The following is a 24,653-nucleotide window of genomic DNA, read 5'->3' as shown; positions in this document are numbered from 1 at the left end:
TATTCTGGCTCCAAAGCCAAATAGCAAACTCCTTATCAACATATAGAACCAGACCCTCAAATAATCTTGGGCAGAAGCTGTGCACCCACCCACCCCTTTCCAAAGTTCTATGTATTGAATTGACAGCAGGCAGAAAATATTCTGTTTATATTCTGAATGATCCACTAAGACAAATATATCCACCCTAAGTTCTAAGGCCTGGATCTTCATTTTCTTGTTTCCCCATTGTTATTGCTTAGATGTTCATTCATGACTGCCTTTTCATGATTCCAATTTGGGCCTTTCTTGGCAGAGATACTAGAGTGGTTTATCATTCCCTTCTTCAATTCATTTTAGGATGAAGAAATGAGGCAAATCAGATTAAGTGATTTACCCAGGGTCACACTGATGTAGGGAATTCAAATACTTCCTCTTGACTTTCACTCCAGTCTTAGCGAACTTGATGACATAGGCTTGAAAATCACCTTCCACAGGAAATGACATGTTGGACTTAAAGGTCATGTACTTTGAAACAGCAAGTACTGGTGTGTCCTTGCATCACTCATGCACAATGAGCACTGTCTTGGCCCCTCCTTGGAGTACCATCCCCTGTAGGGTGCATATTGGAGAGTATCTGAAGCTAGGTGCTAAACAACTCCCCAAGTGCCACCCTTGTCCAATCCACTGCAGAAATGCATTTCAGTCAGGGTACCCAAAAGAAAAGCTCTCATTCCTTCTTTCTTTATACAAGAATGGACATTTTCTTCCTTTTTCTAAGCTAGAGCCATATATTCCTGGCCTAGACCATTGGAGAAGTAAGACCTTCTTTCCTTCCTCCTTACTCTCAGGTAGCCTTGCCTAAAAATTTGTTATTCACCCTTTCCTCATGCTATTTACTAGAATAATCTGTAAACTTTGCAGGTTTATAAAATAAATCCTGAGTTATTTCAATTCCAGGGCTAGATGTAAATTCTTTCACTTTCAACAACTCTCAATCTTGAATGGCAGTCCAAATTTCTCTGGCAACAACACAATAAGTATCTGAGATTAGATTTGAACTCAGGAAGATTCTTTCTGATGTAGACCCTTCACTCTACCCATTGTCACCTAGCAAGTCCCCCATTGCACTAGGAATAAAGGGAAGGTTAAGAATGCTTGCTTACCAAATGAATATGATCTCATAAGCAGATAACTTCCTCTTTCTAGAAACTTCTGAGAATTATACAGGATTTGTTGTAGTTATTATTAGGATCAAAAAATACCAGAACTAGAAAAAAGGGCTTAGAGATCATTTTCTTATATTTTACAGATATAGTATATGGTACAGAGTTTGGAACCCAAGTTTTTTGACTTCTCTTGTGAAGTATGGGTTATCTAGATGCTTATTAGGAGCTAACTGATTGTGAGGCTATTTCAAATGGTCCAAGGGTTTGGGGGCATTCTACCTAAAGATTAAACAGTGCAGAGACAGAAATTTAGATTTAATATAGAAAAAAATTCCTAAGAATTACAATTTTACAAAAGTGCCACTCTTCTGCTCAAAAAGTTTCAGTGGTTTCCTCTAGGAAAAAAATATATACTCTTTTTGGCATTAGAAGTCCTTCACAATCTATCATCCAAATCATCTTTCTATAGTTATTTCCCATAATTTTTTTCACATACCCTTCTTCAGTTCAACCGAACTAATCAATTTCCAGTTTCTCATACCTGACATTCCACCTACTGTCTCTGCCTTTGCACCAACTAATATCCTTTGCTAAAATAATCTCCTCTTCCACTCTGCTTCTTGCAATCTCTAGCTCCCTTCAAGAGACCTGGCTCGATGAAACTTTTCATGATTCCCCCATTATTAGGACTCTCCCTCTCCCTCTCCCTCTCCCTCTCCCTCTCCCTCTCCCTCTCCCTCTCCCTCTCCCTCTCCCTCTCCCTCTCCCTCTCCCTCTCCCTCTCCCTCTCCCTCTCCCTCTCCCTCTCCCTCTCCCTCTCCCTCTCCCTCTCCCTCTCCCTCTCCCTCTCCCTCTCCCTCTCCCTCTCCCTCTCCCTCTCCCTCTCCCTCTCCCTCTCCCTCTCCCTCTCCCTCTCCCTCTCCCTCTCCCTCTCCCTCTCCCTCTCCCTCTCCCTCTCCCTCTCCCTCTCCCTCTCCCTCTCCCTCTCCCTCTCCCTCTCCCTCTCCCTCTCCCTCTCCCTCTCCCTCTCCCTCTCCCTCTCCCTCTCCCTCTCCCTCTCCCTCTCCCTCTCCCTCTCCCTCTCCCTCTCCCTCTCCCTCTCCCTCTCCCTCTCCCTCTCCCTCTCCCTCTCCCTCTCCCTCTCCCTCTCCCTCTCCCTCTCCCTCTCCCTCTCCCTCTCCCTCTCCCTCTCCCTCTCCCTCTCCCTCTCCCTCTCCCTCTCCCTCTCCCTCTCCCTCTCCCTCTCCCTCTCCCTCTCCCTCTCCCTCTCCCTCTCCCTCTCCCTCTCCCTCTCCCTCTCCCTCTCCCTCTCCCTCTCCCTCTCCCTCTCCCGGAATTGCTTTGCCTATATTTTGCTTTTATTTATCTGGGTCCATGCTGTTTCTGCCTTGAAGGCAGGTCATTCTGTTTTTATCTTTGTATCCTGAGTGCCTTGCATAATAGCAGGCTCTTCATAAATGCTTTTTTGAATTAAAATGAAATGAATTGAATTAACTTGAATTATACAAGATAGCTGATAAAATTAATGGAAGATGATTTTTACAAAATCGGTGACAATGGCTTTTCTAAGATATCTGGCAAATCAAGTGGGAAATAACTGTCACATATCTGAAAAGATAACATTCCACAGAATAGAAACAAAGTTATGGCAAGTGGTATTGCTATATATTCAAGAAATTCTAAGTTTGAAATATTCAGATAACTGTAATTCTCCCCAGTTTGATATTGTTGCTGTCCTCCAGCTCTCCAGATATTAGTTTTAAGCTGAGTGCCTACAGGAGAGATAATATAGTAAGGTGGTCTTTGTCCTGGCCTCTGAGTCAGGATGAACTTGAATTCAAGTTCAGTCTCTGACATAAATGTTCTCTGTGAGTCTGGGAAACTCTTAAGACTTGATAATTTGATATGCAAAACAGCTTTTTCTAAAATTCCAAATTGTTAAAAAAAAAAAAACCTGCAGATCTTCATTGGTAAAATGATTTATAGTAATGAAATCTTTATATTAATTCCTTATACTATGAAATAATTGCTTTAGATCAAACACAATAAAACAAAATTTTAAAATGGCCATCATTTTTTTTTGTTGACTTGAGATCTTCATTTTATAATGATCATATTCTACTTTTTTCAAAGCTCATTTTGGTCCTAAGTAGTTTTTCTTAATTTTTAAAAAATCTTTTATTTCAGTCTTAAAAATTTGTTATACATTAACCACTAAAATTCAATAGTTTTTATTCTGAGTACTCTATATCTACAATCATCAAAATTTTCATCAAAACCAAGTATAAATCAATAGTAAACTAGACATTTCCAATGTAGAATGTACTCCTTCAGGACAGGAAGCTTATTTATACTTTGTCTTTGTGTTCCCAATGCCTAGCATTGTGCCTTCACATTGTAGTAGGTTCTTTATAAATACTGATTGGATTGATGTTGTTTGTCCTTTGTTCTCAAAGAAGACCATGACATCAGGAAGGTGATGCCATGACATGCAATGAATTAGATTTAAGTGGGGGCTGGGGGACTGTGCAGTCTCACTTTCTTCTCCAGAGCCATGTGGATCCAGTAGCTAGATATGGATTGTATTAAATTAGAATAGGCAGAGGAAAAGTGGGTAAGAAAATTTATCTTAGAGATAAGAAATTTAGAATTTGGAATTTAGAAAATAAATGAGTAAATTCTATTTTTCAGATAGCTCTAGTCAATAGAGATATGTGTTTTATTCAATCCTTTTAGTTAACTACCTGGATACAGAACATGATCTCTGGGAATTTTGAACCTCAGAGCATTGTAGTATGTTCCTCAAAACCTCTGGCTATTTCCTTAGTTTACATGCTTTTAGTGATTCCTTTGGCTTATTTGTTTTTTCTTCACATCATAATCACCTCTCGAGATATATTCATGTACACATTAAACCTTTCCTTGTTGGGGGCGGGGGGAATAGGCAAAACATGATAGAAACACTCTACACACATAGTCCACTATATCTCTATTTGTAGGAGCAATTCTTCATCCTCTGAGCTCTAAAAACAAGATATACATTAAAATCAATTGGCTGCTTTTGGTATTGCTTCCACTTTAATGATTGCAGTCATTGTGGGGTGCATGGAGTGTTCCAGGAGAATTAGCACTCCAGTGCGGAGGCTTCCTGAGACCTTGTCAGGGTTGCTTATCTATCTTTGGTGTCCACCATCAGCTGACTTTCACCTGTGACTCCAAGAAGCTGTATCATGCATAGCAGTCACACCCTAGTAAACTATCTCAGCAGATGGGCTAAATGAGGTTGAGGATAACAGACAGATCTCAAACCAATTGCTGAATTAAAGTGATGTCTACCCCAAGTACATGAAGACTTTCCCTCAGTGGAATGGACAGATGAGAACACTTTGTCCCAATAATCACAAGGCAGGGCACATATGGAGTACTTAAAGCTTGATCAGACAGCAAAGACACCAAGGTCATCCACCGCATTTGAGGCTATCACTAGTCTTCCTGGACTTTGATGTCTCTGGAAGAGAATGAGATTGAAGACTTTATGTTGTTCTGCTTCAACTAAATCCAGTTCATGGATAAGTCAAGATATCACCTCAAATGATAAGGATGAACAATAATAACAGAACTGTAATCATTGTGCCTTCTGTTCTTTTGATACCAGTTTCTTTGCCATATATCATTTTAACTAAGGTCTCCTAAATTTCTTTATTTCTGTTGCTTGCCAGACAAGATTTAACATACCACAATTTGATCAGGCAATTCCCAGGGGATGGAAACCCATTTTTGTTTCTATTTCCACAATAGTGCAGTAAACATTTTGGTATAATTGGAAACTTTCTTTCTGATGTTTACTTCCTTAGGGTTATATTCATAGCAGTAGAATCTTAAGGTCAAAAGGTATAAATTTGATGAATTTTTGCATAATTCTTAAAAGTTTCCCAGAATTATGGCCAGTTCACAGCTTCAACAACACTACACCACTTTCATCTTTCTCAGTTTCCCCATATTATCTATTTCTATCTTTTAACATTTTTGTAAATTTGATTAATATTAGAATTCAGTTATTTTAATGTAGTTATCTTATTATTATTAGAGCATTTTTATGTGATGCTGATCACATTTTTACACCCTTTTGGAAACATTTATTAGAAAATGGTTCTAGTTCTTATATATTTACATAAAATCCCTATATATCTCAGACATAAGAATTTATTAGAGCTATCTCATGCAAAGATATTTTCCCTAAGATTTTTTTCCCAACTGGTAACTTTCTTCTTGTTCTATAACACTGATTTTATTCATGCAAAAGTTTTTTTTAATTATATAACATGAATGGTTTCTTTTGTTTTTTTTTTAACTCATTTATCCTTCTTGGCTGATTAATATTTACTGAAACAAAGATCTGAGAGTATCTTCCTTCCATTCTCTTTTCATTTTAAATGTTAACTGACATTTTATATTTAGGTCATTTTCCCATTATTGTGGTATATGATGCAAGATACTGCTCTAAAACTAATTTCTGCCAAACTGTTTTTCAAATTTTTTAATAATTATTGTCAAAAAAAGCGACTCCATAAAAAGTTTTATTTTCTATCATTAATCAAACATTGGACATGGATGTTTGGTTGTTTCTGGATGTTGTTTATCTAATTTATTCCACTGATCTATTTTACTAATTTTTTTAACTAACACCAAACAGTTTTGATGATATTGACCCCTTTATTGCTACATTTTTCTTAATTTTACTTTATATTCTAGAAGGGTTTTTTTCTTTTCAAATGAATTTTTTGTTACTTTTTTCTAGTTCTACAAAGAAACTATTTAATAGCTTTCATAACTATAGCATTAAATCTGCCATTTTATTAGGCAATACCATCATTTTTTAATATTGGAGAAGTCCGACAAGAATAATGAATTCCTGTCCAAATATTTGTTTTTCTTTATTTTTGTATTTAGTGTTTTTAATTATATTTACATTAAGTTTTATATGTACCTTGACTGATTAATAATGAAATATTTTATCCATTTTGTTATTGAGAATAGAATTTCCCTATCCATATTACTGGTTTTGTTTGTTTATGTTTCTTTAGTAATTCCCTAGATCAGTGGTTCTCAAACCTTTTGGTCTCAGGACTCCTTTGTACTCTTAAAGATTTATTGGGGACTCCCCTCTCCTGCAGTTTTGTTTACATAGGTTACGTCCATTGATATTTACCATATTGGAAAGTTAAATGTTTTGTATTATTATGAAAATGTTTTTGACCTGGAGGACTCCCTGAAAGGGTCTCAGAGACCCCCAGGGGTACTCAGACCACACTCTGAGAACAGCTGTCCTAGATTATTTCCAAGCAAACTTTTCAAAGCAAATTGTCTGAAATAAGGCCCACCCAGGATGTTTATTGAATGCTGAGTTAAGTGCAGAGGTAGTTTGAACAAATTCAATTTGAACTGTCTGATTCAGAAATAAATAACACAATATCTCCGAAGACTGGACTAAACCATCCAAACTTTGTGCCAATATTACACGTCCAATAATATGCTTTGCATGCCTAATTAAGTACATTATTCTTAATTAAGTATGCAATTAATTTTCAGTAATGGTTGTTCAATGCTAAGCTACAGGCAGCATCCTGCAAAGGTAAGGAGCATGTTGGTAGTGAGTAACTTCAAAAGTAATGTCTAAAGGAATCAGGATTTGTATCCTCATACTTTCCCTCCTTTACAAAGAGAAACTCATTTTACAATACTAAGAAAGACCTCAGTTTAAGAGTAATAAAATAAAACATTTTTTAAAAAATCAATTGGAAAATAAAATTAATGGAAAATAATGTTAAACCTGCTTAAAACCTGGTTCTAAAAAAAGCTTTCATTTCCCTTTCACATTTGGTCCTTTTTATAGAGGTTTAGTAAATATGGGCCTTTTGATCTATAATTTTTAGTTCTATTTATACATACTGTATGTATGTATGTATAACAAACATCAATAATCCCAAGATTTCCAGTGCCTTATGTTTGAGGAGGACCCCTTCTACAGAAAATAACACATCACCAGATTTAGCACTGTATGATCTTCCCCCCCTAAGCCCTCCTTCCTTCCAAATTTCCCTACTATTGTTGAAGGCATCTTCTCAGGACCCCAAGTTTGCAACCCAGGTGTCATCCTTGACCCCCCCCTTGCATATACAATGTGTTTCCAAGGTCTGTCATTTTCACCTTTGCAGCATCCCTTCTCCTCTGATACTGTCAACAAGCTGGCACTACAGACCCTCATTATCCTACACTTGGACAATAGCCTGCCTGTCACGCATCTCTCCACGCTGCAGTCCATCTTCCATTCAGCTGCCACTCCTAAAGTGCAGGTTCAACCCTACTCAGTAAATGTTGGTAGTTGCCTGTTACATCCAGGATCAAAATCTTCTCTTTGGCATTCAATGCCCTTCATAACTAACCTCTTAGTGCCTTTCCAGTCATCTTACACCTTTTACCCCCAACATATACTCTTTGATCCAGAGGCATTGGCCTCCTAGCTGTTCCAAAAATCAAGGCATTCCATCTCTCAGCCTTGTCATTTTCTCTGTGTCCTGTGCCTGGAATCTCTCCCTCCCCATCTCTTCCTACTGACCACCCTGGCTTTCTTCAAGTCCCAGCTAAAATCTCAACTTCTACAGATAACCTTCCCTAATCACTTAATTCTACTGCCTCCCCTCTGTTAATTCTTTTCTATTTATCCTACTATCTCCCATTAGTTTGTGGGAGTATCTGATATACAGTAGGTACATAATAAATGTTTATTGACTTACTACAAAATCTAAAGAAATCTTATCTGTATTCAACAGTAGAGATGGGTGAAGCTCTAATAATGTCTTATTCTTAATGTCTCATCAAGATGTGAGAGTATCCTTGGGTTTTTGAAGGTTATGCTAACAGAAGGTAAGCTCTGACTCTACCAAGACTTTACCAAGTTAGAGAGAGTTCTGATATGAGTCCAGAGAGAGACTATATAGATGGTGACTTGGAGTTAGGAAGAACTGAGCTTGAATCATGCCTCTGATACTTACTAGCTAGGCAAATCATTCATCTGTCTCACCTTTCTCATCTATAAAATGGAGCTACTATTAGCATCCTACTTCCCAGGGCTTTTAGAAGGATAAAATAAAATGAGAAAATATATATGAGGCACTTTACAAACCTTAAAATACCATTTAAATGTTATTTTTTGTAATAAACTAAATTAATGGGTCCATTATTGAATTGGTGAGAGCATGATAGAATTTTTAGTCATGACATTTCTATAGGAGAGCATCTACTAAGTTGTGCAAGTTTATGACCAAGTTTATATCTCATGGTAATATGTACACACAAAAAAATTCCAGATTTTTTTAACCCTCTTTGAACTCAATGCAATAAGTATGTTAAACATGAATTTTATACTAGGATATGAGGGTACAAAGAGTGAAGAGAATAAAAATTATAAATACTTAATATGTCCCAGTAACTGCTATGCTTCACAAATATATCATTGGGCTCTCATAATAACTCTAAAAGTTAGGTGCTATGATTACCTTCACTTTCCAGTTGAGGAAACTGGGGCAACAGAGGTTAGTCCCTGCCCCAAAGAAGCTTATAATCTAATAATGCAACATGTAAAAATAAATATAAATATGATTATTTGAGAAGTAACAAGAAGCATTAACAATGAAGAGGCTCAGGGAAGACTTCCTTATGGAAGATAGCATATGAGCTGACCTTTAAAAGAAACAAGGGATTCTAAGAGGTAGAAGTGAGGAATGGGGGCAACCAGGTGTAGGACCAATGCAAAGGCACAATGATGTAAGATGAAGTCATGAAGAAGGAAGAAGTTTGGCTAGAAACTAGAGTATGTTAGGAAAAGTAATGTACAATAAATCTAAAAGAATGGACTGGAGTCAGTTAAAGCTAAAATGAGTAGATTATATTTTATGCTAGAGACAATAGGGAACCATTGAGTAGGGGATTGAAATTTAAGAATATTATTTTCATGTTTCAGGGAAGAGGGAATAGAGAGGGCAAAGACTGAAAGTCAACAGTCTGAGAGGTTGTTGCAATAGTTCTGAAGGGACTTAGAGGTATCAATGGCACCAAATCATCTGTTCTCTGACCCAAATTCCCTTATTCCAATATTAGGGATTACATTTATTAGAAGGCAATTAATACTTCAGGATGCAAGTGGTGACCAAGGAGATATTTCTGTGTCTTCTGATATATGCAGTGACTAAACTTGATTCCCAAATCTCATTAGCACCATGGACTAATACATTATACTGGCTAGCCATCTCACTTTGCATGTGTCTAGATCACAAGGTGTGGTAAAGCAAGGGAAGGTGGTGTAACATACAGCAGCAGTATGATAAAGAAACAAAATATAATGATTACTAAAAGTATGACCAAATCAGAGCTAGTGGTAGCATAGAAGAATTGAGGTTGAACAAAACAATAGTTGTATGTCAGTATTTTTTTTTAATTCAGGCTCCTCCATTTACATTGCTGGTCAATTAAGCTCTTCTTTCCATACACTGAAGAGCTTTGATTTGCTTGGAACTAATCATCATTGGAATCTTCAAGTTTTTTTTTACTTCAAATTAAATGCTTATTTTATAAGTGAACCAGTCCTGCATATTTGGTATGTCAAGTCCCTTTCTGATGTATTACTTTATTATTTTGATAAGTGTCTTTTAAACCTTAATGACTTTCATCTTGCCATCTTAGAAGCATGAATGGACAAAGACTTCCATCAAATCTGATCTCAAATGACTTTACTTCAAAGGTTGGTCCTCATAACTTGTTATTTATGAGCTTTCCAGATAAAATGCTATTAGTATGGATACACATAAACTAAGCAGAGTGCTGGACTTCTCTTTTAGTACTAAATTGTCTCAGCACATTACTACCACATTAAAATAGCTTGACTTCCAGTAAAATTGTGTATTGATTTTTAAGTCCTTTAACTCACTTATGCAGTATATACAGTTTTAGCAGTGCCACAAAATCTTTCAGCCATTTCTTCCATCATCCATCCCTAGTTACTCAGCAGTCTGAATTGGTTGACTGGGATACCCTAAATACAGCCTAGAATAATGGGACTCCAAGCTTCTGTAATTATACTGCACAGTTGTAGAATTGTCTTCCAAGCAAATTTTAGAAAGTTGAATTTTACCCAGCCTTTAAATAAAAACATAAAAGTTTCTCCTGTTAATTCCTTTTCTAGATTGTAAAGTTCCCTGCTGGAACTTATATGAAGGACATGACATAATTTTATTTTGTTTTCATTAAATGTTTCATTTGAGTTGGTAAGTCAACATACTTCACAGCCTGGCACTTTTTTTCTCTTGGCAACCATTTTTCTAGTGTAGAGATGCCTGTTTCAGCACTAAAGGAAAATAGTTGGATTCTGTTCATGTATAGGAAAAAATAATCCTCTGGGCTCAACTGATGTGAAGTCAGCCATTCCATAAGAGAAAGAGTGCTTTGAAAGAGAAGGACTGATTTGAAGAAAAGGTAATGTTGTACAGTTAGCTTACCATTGAAACTAGAAGAACATCAGTGAATACAAAGTTATGGAAAAGGAGACTCACACAAAGAGCACTGCTTTAGAAAAGCTCAGTGGAAAAAGAATTTACATTAGGTTTGCAATGACCTCTACTGTCCTTCTTTGATGCCTCACCATGGCATAGACATCAATTTGAGTCCTTGAAGCTTATGTCAGTAGAGCACAAGCTCTGGCATATTCTCCCATGAAGGAAAGGTTTCAAGTACAGTTTCAATACCAGACTGCATCTGTTCCTAAGGACCAACCTTAGGTAGAGAGGGGACAACCTAGTTAGAGAAGGTCACCACCAGTAGACTGGATACTTAGTGAAAAAATACAAAATGACCTTGTGCTTCTAGTCCCTCTTCTGGTTCTGCTCAACTAGATTCCTGTGGTCCCTTCTTCTAACTGGTTGAAATCTCCTGTATATTCTATTATAAGGGCAGTGCCTGGGTCAGTTGCATTCAGTTCTTCATTCTTCTCTGTATTCTCTAGACTTCTTCATTTTGGCCTTTACTTGTTTTAAGCTTCCTATTATATACTGTCTGTGCTTGATGAAATGTAAGTTCCCTAAGGTCAGGGACTATCTTTTTGTTTGTATTTGAATTCTCAGTGTTTAATATGGGGTCTGGAATATAGTAAATCTTTCATAAATGCATTTTGATTTGGTTGTAAAAGCAGAATTGTAGGTAAATGGACCAGAGTGCTAAGATTCACATGATTGTTTAACTGTTTAAAAGCATTAATTTAATTATTGGTACATCCTTATCTAGTGAATATGACTGAACCATCTGCAAGGATGCTTTCCTAGTGACTCCCTTCCCCACCCCAAGCCCATTGCTAATGGGAGAGTATCTCTAATTTAACCTGTACGTACATCATTGTTTGTATGTGGTCCTCCCTACTTAGAATGTGAGCTTCTTAAGAGCAGGGACCATTCTTTCCATCTCTTTCGTATTCCCCAAAACTGAGCAAAGTACTTTGCACAAAGAAAACTCTGAATAAATTCTTATTGACTTGGCAACATACCATTAGAGGAACTATCAATCTTAAGATTTTTGCTATAAATGAAACAAAAGAAAAAAAGTCATAATTAAATGAAAGGATGGCTCTTCCAAATTTCCTTGAAGATATAAATTAGCTCTGGTGGCATTGGTTTTATTGCGAATGTGAAAGCAACAAGAAATGCAATTTCCTGGAACATTTGGTCATCTAACATTATAGTGCATACTTGATAATCATTTGCAAAAAGACCCCCATGAAAATAATTACAGTTTATATACCAGCAACTGTTACTAAGTATGTAAAAGTTGAATAATTCTGCAAAGAATTTTAATAAGATCTCTAAATTTAGTCAACATGGACTTGAATAATTTATGGTTTCAATTCAAAGGTGAACAGAAAAAAATGGACAATGTAAAATGTTTTGACAAACATGGTTCAATTATAAATTATTGCTTAGTTTGCTTGATTCATACATAAAATAGGGGCTAAATGCCTAGATATTAGACAAAAACCACATGCATATGTCATAATTATATCCAGAAGAGAGTCAGAAGGCACTATATATTGTAAGGCCAAAATAGCATCACCAGAAATGAAATTAATATATTTTAGCCTAAAGGATATACTTCTTACCATTGTGAGAGTCATTTCCAAACCATTGTCTCTGTACAGTCATACCACTGTCTTGTTAAATCAAAGTATAAAAATTAATAACAAATTAGAAGAATAAAAACGAGAAAAAAGATAAGCATAAAAACACCAACTTGTCCTTTTTAAAGAAACTATTAATGCTTAGGAAATAGATAAGAGAAGCAATATTGACATTGACCATTGTGATTTCTTAAAGAAGTTTGGTAGATTTTAATCACACAGAAAAAATGAAAAGAACAGAGAAACCACCCTAGACAGGAAATATATTCTTCTTGCCAGGGAGAGAGATATGGCAACCAAGGCCAATAACTGATTTAGAAAGTAAACTTCTGGGCCCGGTCCTCGGCTTCCGCCGTCGCTGCCGTGGCTCGGGCAGCGCCGGGAGGGCCAGGAAGATGCTTCTGGAGCTCTCAGAGGAGCACCGTGAGCACCTGAGCTTCCTGCCCAAGGTGGACTGTGCCGTGGTCGCCGATTTCGGCCAGATCGCTCTGGAGTTTCTGAGGAAAGGCTCCAACCCGAAAGTCTACGAAGGCGCCACCAGAAAACTCAATGCTGGTAGTAACACAGTCCAGCATAGAGTTGAGGGATTAACCTATCTACTCACTGAGAGCTCAAAACTCATGATTTCTGAACTGGATTTCCAAGATTCTGTGCTTGTTTTGGGATTCAATGAAGACTTGAATAAATTGTTGCTTCAGCTTTACTTGACAACAGAAAAGAAATCAGAACAATTCTGAGTGAGTTGGCACCGGTGTTCCCCAGTTACCACAATCTTGAGTGGAGATTAGATGTACAGCTTGCTAGCAGATGTCTAAGACAACAAATTAAACCAGCAATGACCCTAAAGCTACACCTGAGTCAGGATGGAGAGCAAAGCAACCAGGTTTTGCAACTGACCCAGCTACATTGCTCCATTTGATTCAGCAACTGGAACAAGCATTAGGAGAAATGAAAACAAACCACTGCAGGAGAATTGTTGGAAATATCAAGCAGTATTGGATTTGCATTGTAAATCTGTTCAAATGATTTATAAAGCAATGTTAAAGAATGCATTGGTTGAAATTCACTTTTCTTGTAATTAAGAGCATTAAATATCTGAATTAGATAGACTTTGTTTTTCTCTGCCATACCATTGATGCAGTAATTAGAAGCTAAAATTCCTTTCATGAGGCTTCCTATTCCCAGCTTCTGAATGCTATAAAATGAATTTTCTTATATATAAATACATATATGTATGATGATGGGCCAACTGGAAATGAATTTATTATATTCATGGCTTTGTACATATTAACGTCTTTTAGAATCTTTTGATTTTTTAAGCATATAATTTTTTTCATTATTTTCCTTATGCCCTGATATCTAAAAATATTTGAATTATAACTAAAATAAAAAGTACAATCTGATACCTTAAAAAAGTAAACTTCTTTGTAAATATAATGGAAAAGGATAGTGTTAGAATATTACCTCGTAAAAATAATGAAAAGCTATTGAGAGAAATGGAAGGAGAGAAAAAGTTTACAGAAAACTGCCAACTCATCCTAACAGAAGAATTGGGAGCAGAAACCATCTCTACTGATACCTATTATAGTGCTTTCCTGTACTAGACATATAAAAACACACTTTAAAATAGAGAATAAAATCTTTTTTTGGTTCAATATGCATTTTACAATCCTATAGTGCTTTGGGAGAGGATATGTGGAATCATTATGAATATTTTGGTATTCTTCAGGAGTATGAAAAAAATCATGGTTATCTGAGTTTGGGGATCATTTGTATTCTGGATAAATGTTACTTTACTGTCTTAATAAATTACTTTTAATATTGTATTCATGATCCATTGTATATTTTGAAATGGCTCTTAGAAAAGTTCAGAACCTTTAAAATCTGGGAGAGAGAGAAAATTGATAGATAAATAGATAGATAATTTTTTAAATGTTTTAGTGCTATGGGTTTTTTTCCCCCTTTAGATGGCAATCACTTACATTCCTCACTTTCCCCTTCTAACAAGAAAATATAACGAAGCAAAACAACATAGCATATTTAATATTAACAGTTTTGTTTATATCTGTTATATAACACTTCTCACCTGAGAAAAGGAAAGTATATTCCATCATTATTCTTCTGGAATCAAGATGGGTGATTTTTGTTGTAATTATTCAGTCATGTTAGTTGAGTCCTACTCTTTGTGACCCCATTGGTGATTTTTTGGCAAAGATACTGGAGTGCTTTGCCATTTCCTTCTCCAGGACATTTTACTGATGAGGAACTGAGGTAAACAGGATTAAATTACTTGCCCAGGGTCCCATTGCTAGTAAGTGTCTGAGGTCAGATTTGAACTCAGGAAGATGAGTTTTCCTGACTCTGAGCTTGTCATTGTTCATTGCATCAACTACCTTTTCCTAGAGAGGGGAAATTAGCCAAATTTATATGCATCCTAGTCTTTTTTTTTTAGATTTTTGCAAGGCAATGGGGTTAAGTGATTAGGCCAAGGTCACACATCTAGATTAATTATTAAGTGTCTGAGGTCAGATTTGAACTAAGGTCCTCCTGACTCCACGGCCGGTGCTCTATTCACTGCATCACCTAGCTGCCCCTGCCTTCTAGTCTTGTTTTCATTTTTATTATTTTAGTCATTGTGTCTGCAAGTTATCTCAGTTCAAACAAGTCTTCTCAAATATCATTCCTCAATTTGTTTTTCTTTCCTAAACAATGGATACCTACTTTGTCCTTACCACAGAAAAATTTATCATGAATATCTTGGTATATATGAGACTTTTCCCTCTGTCTTGAAATAGCTTGGGATATTGTGATGTTGATGAGCCAAGAGGTTTGTACAATTTAGTGACTTTTCTAGCATAGTTCCAAATTGTTTGACCAATTCAAAGCTCCCAGATGAATCTGTCCTTCCACAGTTCATCCAACAATGACTGTTTCTGTTTTTTAAACACCTTTACCAATTTGATGGATGTTACTTGAAATCTCACCATTTTTTAATGTGTATTTCTTATCAATAGTAACTTGGAGTATTTTTATATGGTTGCGGATCATTTACATTTTTCTCTCAAAACTATTCATGTCTCTTATCCACTTATAGAATTTAAATTAGTATTTTATATTGGCTCTCATTTCTCTGTAATAACAGATCTTCATCAGAAATATTTGAAGAGGGACAGCTAGGTGGCACAGTGGATAGAGCACCGGCCCTGGAGTCAAGAGGACCTGAGTTCCAATCTAACCCCAGACAATAATTGCCTAGCTATGTGACCTTGGGCAAGTCATTTAACTCTGTTACCTTAAAAAAATGAAATTTAAAAAAAAAGAAATAGTTTATGAACAATCTCCCAAATAAAAGTTTCTTTTCTTGGGCATATAGGTGGTATAATGGATAGAATGCCAGGCCTGGAATCAGGAAAACTCATCTTCATGAGTTCAAATCTAGAATCAGATATTTACTAGCTGCATGGCCCTGAGCAATTCTCTTAACTTCATTTGCCTCATCTTTAAAATGAGCTGAAGAAGGGAAGTGACAAACCAGTTCAGTATTTTTTGCCAAGAAAACCTCAAATGGGATTATGAATAGTCAGAAATGATTGAACAATAGGAACCACACACAATTCTTTTTCTAGTTATACTGATTATGCTCAGAAAAAGCTTTTAAATTTGTATAATCAAAATAATCTATTTTGTATTTTGTAACTTCCTGTTTATCTTATTTGTATATGAAATTTTCTCCAAACCATAGATGTGGAAAATATCTTTCAGTCTTCTAGGTTTTTTTTAAATAGTCATTTTTCACATGCCTTTTGTGAATTTGAAAACTTCTACCTAGAAGCTATGCAAAGTCCACTTCATTAAGTTAATTTCATTGAAATGTCAGAATTGTTTAATATTTATGTCATTTTGGTGGTGGATATTTCCTTTATCTTTGAAAATCACAACCCATTTACAATTTTCCTCTCTAAGATTCTCAAAAAATAATATACCCAATGGAGGAAGCCTCCTTTGAAGTCTTATGTTTTGTGTACTAATGTACAAAACTTGGGTTGCCCATCTATTGTCCATCCATCACTCAAATCAGAAAGCTAATTTGTGCAAAATTGTGGTTTTTTTGTGATGCTAAATTTTAAGTTTCAAATTGTCTCCCTCCTTACCCTGCACTAGAAAAAGCCCCCCACACACACATACAACACTACACACACACACACACACACACACACACACACACACACACACATATATAAAATCAGTTCTCTGGAGGTGGAGATCATATTCTTTCATAGGTCCTTTGTAGTTGATTTGAATATCTATAATGTTCAGAATAGCTTAGTCATTCAGTTATTTTTAAAATAATTTTGCTATTACTGTATAAAATGATCCCTTGGTTCTGTTTACTTTACTCATTATTTCAAGTCTTTCTATGCTTTTCTAAAATCAACCTGCTCATTTACCTGTTGTTTTTTTTAACCTGCTCATTTACAAAATAATTTATAATCTCATTGAGGAGTTACATATATTCCCATATATGTATATAAATGTAGATAATTATTAAAACAGTACCATAAATGTGAAAGTGAGGAATATATGTAGTTAAGCCTCAGGAGATGGAGAGACGATTGGAGGGAGAGAAGTTGGAATGACATGATAATATTTTGTGGCTTGAGCTGTATCTTGAAGCATAAAAAGAACTGAAAATAGGGTGTTATGAGTATTTTATTTTCATGATCCAGAATTTGAAATTCTTTGATTTAACTATAATTTCTTATAATTCCATCTTTCCCATGTTTTATCTTTCCTATTCTATTTTTTATCCTTATCATGACTACTAGTCCTTTCATCCCTGGGGGTTCTCTGCTCTAGCTTCATTTTCTTCCCTTCTAAATACTGAATCTCTAATTAACCAATTCAACTTGACTCCATTTTTCAAGTCCCTTGACCCCATATCTTGTCAGACTCTAACCCTACATTACCCTCAGAAAGATGACTGCTTGGCTCTTCACATGCTTAAATTCAGCCAAATTAGTCAATTTCTCATACATCACATTCTGTCTCTGATTTCTGTGCTTTGGCATAGGCTGTGTTCCTCATGCCTAGAATGTACTCTTTCCTGATCTCTATATCTCAGAATTCCTAGCTTCCTCCAACTGTTAGTGCCTCCCTCCTCAAAAATTAGTTTCCATGTATTTATTTTTAAGTGTAAATGGTGTTTTTTCTCTATAGAATCTAGGTTCCTCAAAAGTAATTTCTTTTTTAAAAATTTGTTTGAGGGGCAGCTAGGTGGCACAGTGGATAAAGCACCGGCCCTGGAGTCAGGAGTACCTGGGTTCAAATCCGGTCTCAGACACTTAATGATTACCTAGCTGTGTGGCCTTGGGCAAGCCACTTAACCCCATCACCTAGCAAAAACCTAAAAAAAAAAAATTTTGTTTGGCATCCATTCAATACCCCGACACAGCATAAGTACTAAATACTTGATTAGAGGTGGCAATTTTAACAAAGGCAGAAGTGAATAGAGGGGTTATGTATAGGAGACTATGATGCCATTTGCTGGGTGTTGGTGAAGATTTGGGGTTGGCAAAAAAATTGGGGGTTAGAGAATACAGATTTGGGGGAGGGACTTTATGTAGAGCTTTGATTTTTGTCATATACATCTTGGAAAGTCATTAAACTATTTATTCAGGCAAGTAATATAATAAAAACAGCACTTTCCTCTCTCACTACTTCCCTTTACCTGCTCTGGCATGAATGGTAGTGTAACCCTGGGCAAATAATCTGCAGTGTTGTAAGCAACTCTAAAATCATAAATTATAAAATTTCTGTGATCTAAGTTCCCTATATCAATGAAATTATATGACCAATCTCTATCCTTGTTCTTTCTCTTTGCACACTTTAATGAACTGCTATCCATCCCCCATTCTTATTTGCTTTCCTCCTTTGTGTCTTTGCTCTCTTACAGCTGGAAGGAACTTGACATATTTCCATCTGTTAAAATTCTTTCCTTTAAGAGCAACCTCAGGTGCCACATTCTTTATGAATCTTTCCAGCTATAATTAATCACTCTCTTCTTGATTGATATTTTATTTTTTCAATTACATGTTATGAAAGTTTTTCAACATTCATCCCCTTATACCCTTCTCCCTTCAGCAATGAACAGTCTAAAAAGTTGTAGATGTTCACTTGTGTTTACAAATGTCATTTTTGTATATGAGGAATTAGGACTAAAGGAAAAGAAAAAACCATGGTGTAAGAAGAAAAAACATAGGAGAAATAGATCACTCTCTTCTCAAGTGCTCATAGATTTTCGGTTCACATTCTTTTATCATAGGATATGTATGTATATATATATATAATACATATATATATATACGTATGTATGCATTGGACAGAAAATTTCTTAAAGGCAAGGATTATGAATTTCATTTTTGAATCCACATGTAATACAATGTATTACCCATATGAGGTACATGTTAACTATTTAATTGAATTAAATGCATCTGAAGGAAGTGTAGAGGGGCAAAACTAACAGCACAGAAACTTAGCTAAGGACTTGTTGCAACAGTTACATAGTGTTGAGGGTCCAAGTTGGGTTACAGGAAATGGGAAGAGGTCGGATTTGAAACATTTTTGAAATAGGGTTTAGAACCTATGGACCCCTGTGTTCAAAAAATCACATTGCCCAACTAAAATTCTATCACTTAGTTCAGATATTTGATTTGAAGGCATATCCTCTGCTTCTCCATGTTCTACCCTAGATCCCACTTTATTAATCATTAGTTAGAAGACAAATTAAGACTTGTAAGTATAATCCTTTTGTCAACCAAAAGTAGAATGGCAACATCAGAAAATAAAGATTCACTTATTGGATGTTTTATGTAATAAATATAATAACATAACCAAATATCACCAGTGGTAACATTAACAGCTGAAAATCTTTTGGGATAGGTCGTTCCAAGATTATTTTCTTCACAGGCTGAATTAGTACTTGACAAGACATCACAAAAGTTTCATGAAATATTAGCCTGTCTGCTGTCAAAGACTTTTATTTTAATGTCTTTATAAAACTTTTTGTTTAGTTGTTTGTTTCTTTAGAATGGGGTCACATTGCTTTACAGATTGACAATAAAGACTCATGCACTTACCAAAAGTTTATTAAGTATTTGGAGTTTATTATGAAGAAGTAACATTAAAATGCCTATCATTTTAGCTTTAATTTAAAAGTCCTATATACAAGGAAAGTTTGAGAACTGAATAAATATGTACTGCATCCTTTATAGATCTCATATAAAACTTTGGTAATGTAGTTGAATTATTCTACAAATTTTGAAGAGGGTGAAATAAAAATGTCTTACTCATGAGAAGTGAAATATTTTGGTGATTAAAGTTATGGAGTAACCTGTTATCTATACACCAGTTTTTCTCCCCTACGCATTTCTACCACCTGTGCCCTTGTGGCCATTGTGGAAATGGCCCAACTGTGACATTGTGGAAATGAGAGGAGATTGAGATAGCCCTGGCATGTACTCTTATTTTGGCATCATTTCATATATTTAAAAGCCAGTGAGGTATCTAGAGGCAGACAGTGTTTTCACCACTATGGCGTTTTTGTTACAGCAGCCAATCTGGAATCCTGCCTTGCTGGGTTCTCATTGGACTCAATTGCCTCTCTGGAATGTCTTGCTTAGTCCCTGCCAGCACCACCCTTCCCTTTTCTTCTCTCCTTCCTTCAATGAAGTCATGCCACCTTTTCTTTAGGTCTTTATGGTCTATGGTTCTTATCAATGTCTGGGTTAGTTTGTTCACTAAAAATATATGAGTTCTTATTTTTCTGGCTCCCTAAAAGAAATACTTTTAATTTAGAACCATTTGAGATTTCAGTTACAGTAATTTAAGAAACTGGATTTGCTAACTGAAGAGGAGTTTATAACTTGTCATGCAAATGGAAAGAAAAAATTTATTACCAATAGTGCAAATAAAATGGTGACTGTTTATAAAATATGAAATGGGTAGATTATTATTAAGGTAAAATAAAAATGAATTATTGGTCCCATGTTTACATAGTAATATGGGAAAGGAAAGAAAAAAGGGAAGGCAATGTCTGTACTTAAATTTAAACAATCCAATAACCACAAAATAAACAAGACAAAGACAGTTCAGGTTGCAACATATTCCAACCCCCTTATTGATATACATCAGTATTATTCTCTTTCAGCATCTGCAAATAATTAACAATAGGTTTAAATTAGTACAGTTAAAAACTAGGTTTTAAAAATACAAATCACAAAAATACACATAACCTGTGTATATCAATACAGGTAAATTTTACATTTCTTAACAACAATTTATGTCTAGAGATAGACTTCAATATCTTAGAGAAAAACAATATGACATTGGTCTTGTTTTAAAAGCTAAAGCAATTAAGCTAATTTAACTTGGGGAGCAAAATATGCAAAATAATGTTTGCATTATGGGAAATCTTTCTTTCTACAGTGGGTTGGGTGCTTGTTTCTGAAATTTTGTTATCTTATCATAATACCCAATTAAAGTATTTTGAGTTCATCTCTCTGACTTTAAATGCTATAAAATGCTGGAACTTGCTTCCAAGGACAATAATTGAATTTCTTTCTCTGGAGATTTTAAGAACAAAGACAACAGGTGTGTTTTTAGATCCATTCTTGTAAAATAACAAAATTAATAATAATAATGATAATAGCAATACCTATGCAGACTCTGAAGGTTTTATTTTATTTCACAGATGCTATTATCACCTCCCCCTTTTAAAAGATAGGAATGCTGAGGCAGAGGGTTTAGTCATTTGCCCAGAGACACAAAATAAATAAGTATATAAAGCTAGATTTGAACTAAAGTCTTCCTGACTCTAGGTTCAGTATTCTATCCACTGTGTATCATCTAGGCTGTCGATAAGCTATACATATATATATATGTATCACAGTTTCTCAACTGTATAAATGTATGTGTGTGAGTGAAAAATAATAATGTGTGTGTGTTTCTGAGGAAAAATGAGGAACCAGATTTTTGTGTTTCTTAGGAAAAGTGAAGGAGATTTTTTTTTTCAAGAGTGGTAGTACTAGGTGAATTTGCCTAGCTTCAATCACCTGCAGCCCTGTACTACTTGGAACTAGATCTACGATGGCAATTCAAACATTTTATCAGAGTACAAACAGTTAAAAGAGCAAATATTTTATTCATATTTCAATCTGTAAACATAGGCCAAAGTAGATGGTCCCATTCAGATTTAAATTTCTGTAAACATATTCTTTATTCCAGGAAATTGTCTTACCTGATTTTGTAGAACAAAATCCCACAGAAAATGGGATTCCTACAAGTACTAATGTGAACTATGGGATTACATCTCCCTCTTACATGTCTTTGCACAGGCTGTCCCTGACACTGACATTCTCCATCCTTACGTAGCCTCTTGGAATCATTAGCTCCTTTCATTGTTCAATTCAAGTGCCAACTGCTTTTGCTGTTCTTCAGTCATTTCAGTTGGGTACAACTCTTCATGATTCCATTTAAGGTTTTTCTTGGCAAAGATTCAGGACTGGTTAGCCATGTCCTTCTCCATCTCATTTGACAGATGAGGAAACTGAGGCAAACAGGTCATCCCACTTGCCCTGAGTCCCATAGCTAGTAAGTGTCTGAAGTCAAATTTGAACTCAGGTCTTCCTAAATCCAGTTCCAGCATTATATCCTCTGAGTCACTTAATTACTCCTTCCTTAAAGAGGTCTTTTCTGGTTCTCCCAAGTATTAGTGATGTCCATTTATATTTTGCATGTATTCTGCATTTTCATATCTATATATATAGGTTGCTTTTCCCTTGCAGAATATAAGTTCCTTGAAGGACAGGACTATCTCTATTTTGTATTGCCAGGACCAAGCAGTATCTGGCTCATGATAAGTTTTTTTAAAAAATGCCCCCTGAATTGAAAATTCCTACTTGATTATCTTATATTCCTACAGGTTTGCCTTCAATTAGCATGTTTTTACAGAAAATAACTAATAAAACAATAAAACTAAGACTTCACACTTTCATGAATAGTTTTAGCATGTAAAGCTTTCACATGCAAGGACCCTTTCAACAACAATAATAAAAAGAACCTCCTTAAAGCAGCAATATTTTTCCTAATGAACAAATTAGAATGAAATGGTAATCCATATTTAGAGAAGGAAAAAATGAAAAAAGTATAGAGGTAGAGGGGATTACTAAATGGCAAAGGGATATGATATTACTACTAAGCTTGGGAATTTTTTTATTCCTAGCTCTCTAACTCTGAGAGAGTTGTTGCAAGGATCATAAAAAAATATTTGTAAAGGACTTGGTACAGTGCACTTCAAAAATTATTTTTTTTTACTTTGTCTTTCCTAAGACAAATAAAATGCAATTTTTGAGTAGAAACAAAGACTTTATACTGCAATTCAACTTATTGGAATGGTTCAAAAATAGTTCTAGAAATCATAATCTTTTGTTTCTATTATTAATGTTTACAGTAGGAATAAAGCCATCATTAACAACTCTTCTAGTTTGCTAGCCATGCTTATTGCCATTTAATTTTCATTTGAAGAGTTATTTAAATAAAAAAAAATTTATAAGCAACCTCTCATCTTTTCTTGATTTACCAGTACTTTGTAAAAAATATATGGCTGGACAGCTAGGTCGTGCAGTGGATAGAGCACTGGCCTTGGAGTCAGGAGGACCTGAGTTCAAATCCAGTTTCAGACACTTAATAATTACCTAGCTGTGTGACCTTGGGCAAGTCACTTAACCCCATTACCTTGCAACCCCCCCCAAAAAATATGGCAGTTTCTCATTAATTTTGTGGTGCCACTTAAATGTAAAGAAAGGAATAACAATCAATTCAAAGTTTGAATGAATAGAAATCTAGGGCTCTCGTGGCTTTAAAAAAATGATATCAAATGTTAAAATTTAAATTAAAAAATATTTTCCTTAAAAACTTTAATCAAAGGTACTTGTTTACTGATGAATATTAGTTTTGTCCCTATTTTGTTGAAATGTTAAATCTTTTAAAGAGGTACTTCTATTCATTCAAAGCTGCCTTATTTTCTCTAATGATAGAATAAAGACAAGTTGCATTCTTTAAATGGTATGACTATATGTAGACTATCCTAGAATCAAAGAACACTGGAGTTGCTTATTAGAAATGATGTGGTCCAAGTCCCTCATTTTATGCATTTGAAGTAACACCCCTTAGATCCAAAAGCTGAAGGTAGGGCTAAGACTAGTATCCAGATCTCAGGTTGCTTAAAATTGTGGGAAGTTGCTTTTCTCAGGTGAGATCTCTCAAATACCATTTTATTGACTCGATATGCCATACTAAAAATCTAGTGATGGGAGAGAATTAGTAATATGGACATTTCTTAAGAAGAAGCAAACCAAAAAATAATTTATGTTTTGCTTTGAAGGCATTATTATCTTGGACTATAGATGGGTCTGGTAAGAGGGATACAAAATGAAAAATAAAATTCCCCTGGTCCCAAGGGACTAAGATTCTACCTAGACAGACAATAGGAACAATATATACATATATGTATATATTCAAAAGAAATACAAAGGAACTATAGATGATAGATGACAAGACACTAGTAGCAAAGAGAAGCAAGAAAGGGCTTCTGCAGAAGGTGGTGCTTGATTTGAGTCTTGGGAAAAAACCAGGAATTCCATGAAGCAGAGATTAGCTCAAAAGCCTAGAGAATGAAGACAGACCAATATGCAAGACTATAGAGGGAAATAATATGTAAGGAGACTGGAAAGATCAGAAGAGGTCAGATTATGAAGTACTTTAAATACAAAACATGCCTATAATCTCTAGGTAGCTACTAGATTTTATTGAGGAGGGCTGAATTTTAGAATCATCTCTTTGATGGTTCAGCATAACATGGTATTGTGTTTCCCAGGTGCAACCTCCCAAATAGAATATTATTGGCCCAGAATTATGTAATAGGTGATAACACATTTCCTTTCTGCAGTTATTTCAAGAATGTTTTCTTTGAATTGTTGATATTGCCCTTCTAGTCCTTGGAATTGGGATCACTGATCTTCCTGTGACTTTCACTTATCTTTGATTGCCAGAATTTTTTCACAATCTATCCTCGAAAAAAGCTGTATCCTGACTTGAATCACTCTTCTTCTTCCCTTTTGCATGGTGCTGTATGTATCGATAAATCAAGTGCCTTTACTACCTAAACCCTCCCCTTTTACCTAATAGTGTATTCTTCTGTTTGGTGGGTTTAAAATGTTTACAGAACAGTGGACAGT

At 35.4% G+C, this 24,653-nt stretch overlaps 1 long non-coding RNA gene and 1 pseudogene across 1 annotated transcript in view; one reads left to right on the top strand and one right to left on the bottom strand.

Annotated features, from left to right (window-relative positions):
- LOC141521689 (uncharacterized) overlaps nucleotides 1-24,653 on the bottom strand; it is a 39,505-nt gene that overhangs the window by 8,912 nt on the left and 5,940 nt on the right. The gene's annotated exons all lie outside the window — the stretch shown is intronic.
- On the top strand, nucleotides 12,756-13,403 carry LOC141521688 (COMM domain-containing protein 2 pseudogene; annotated as a pseudogene).

Source organism: Macrotis lagotis, chromosome 4, assembly GCF_037893015.1.
Source record: "Macrotis lagotis isolate mMagLag1 chromosome 4, bilby.v1.9.chrom.fasta, whole genome shotgun sequence".
NCBI lineage: Eukaryota > Metazoa > Chordata > Mammalia > Peramelemorphia > Peramelidae > Macrotis > Macrotis lagotis.
The sequence above is the reverse complement of the archived record's forward strand: the minus strand, read 5'-3'. Positions and strand labels throughout refer to the sequence as shown.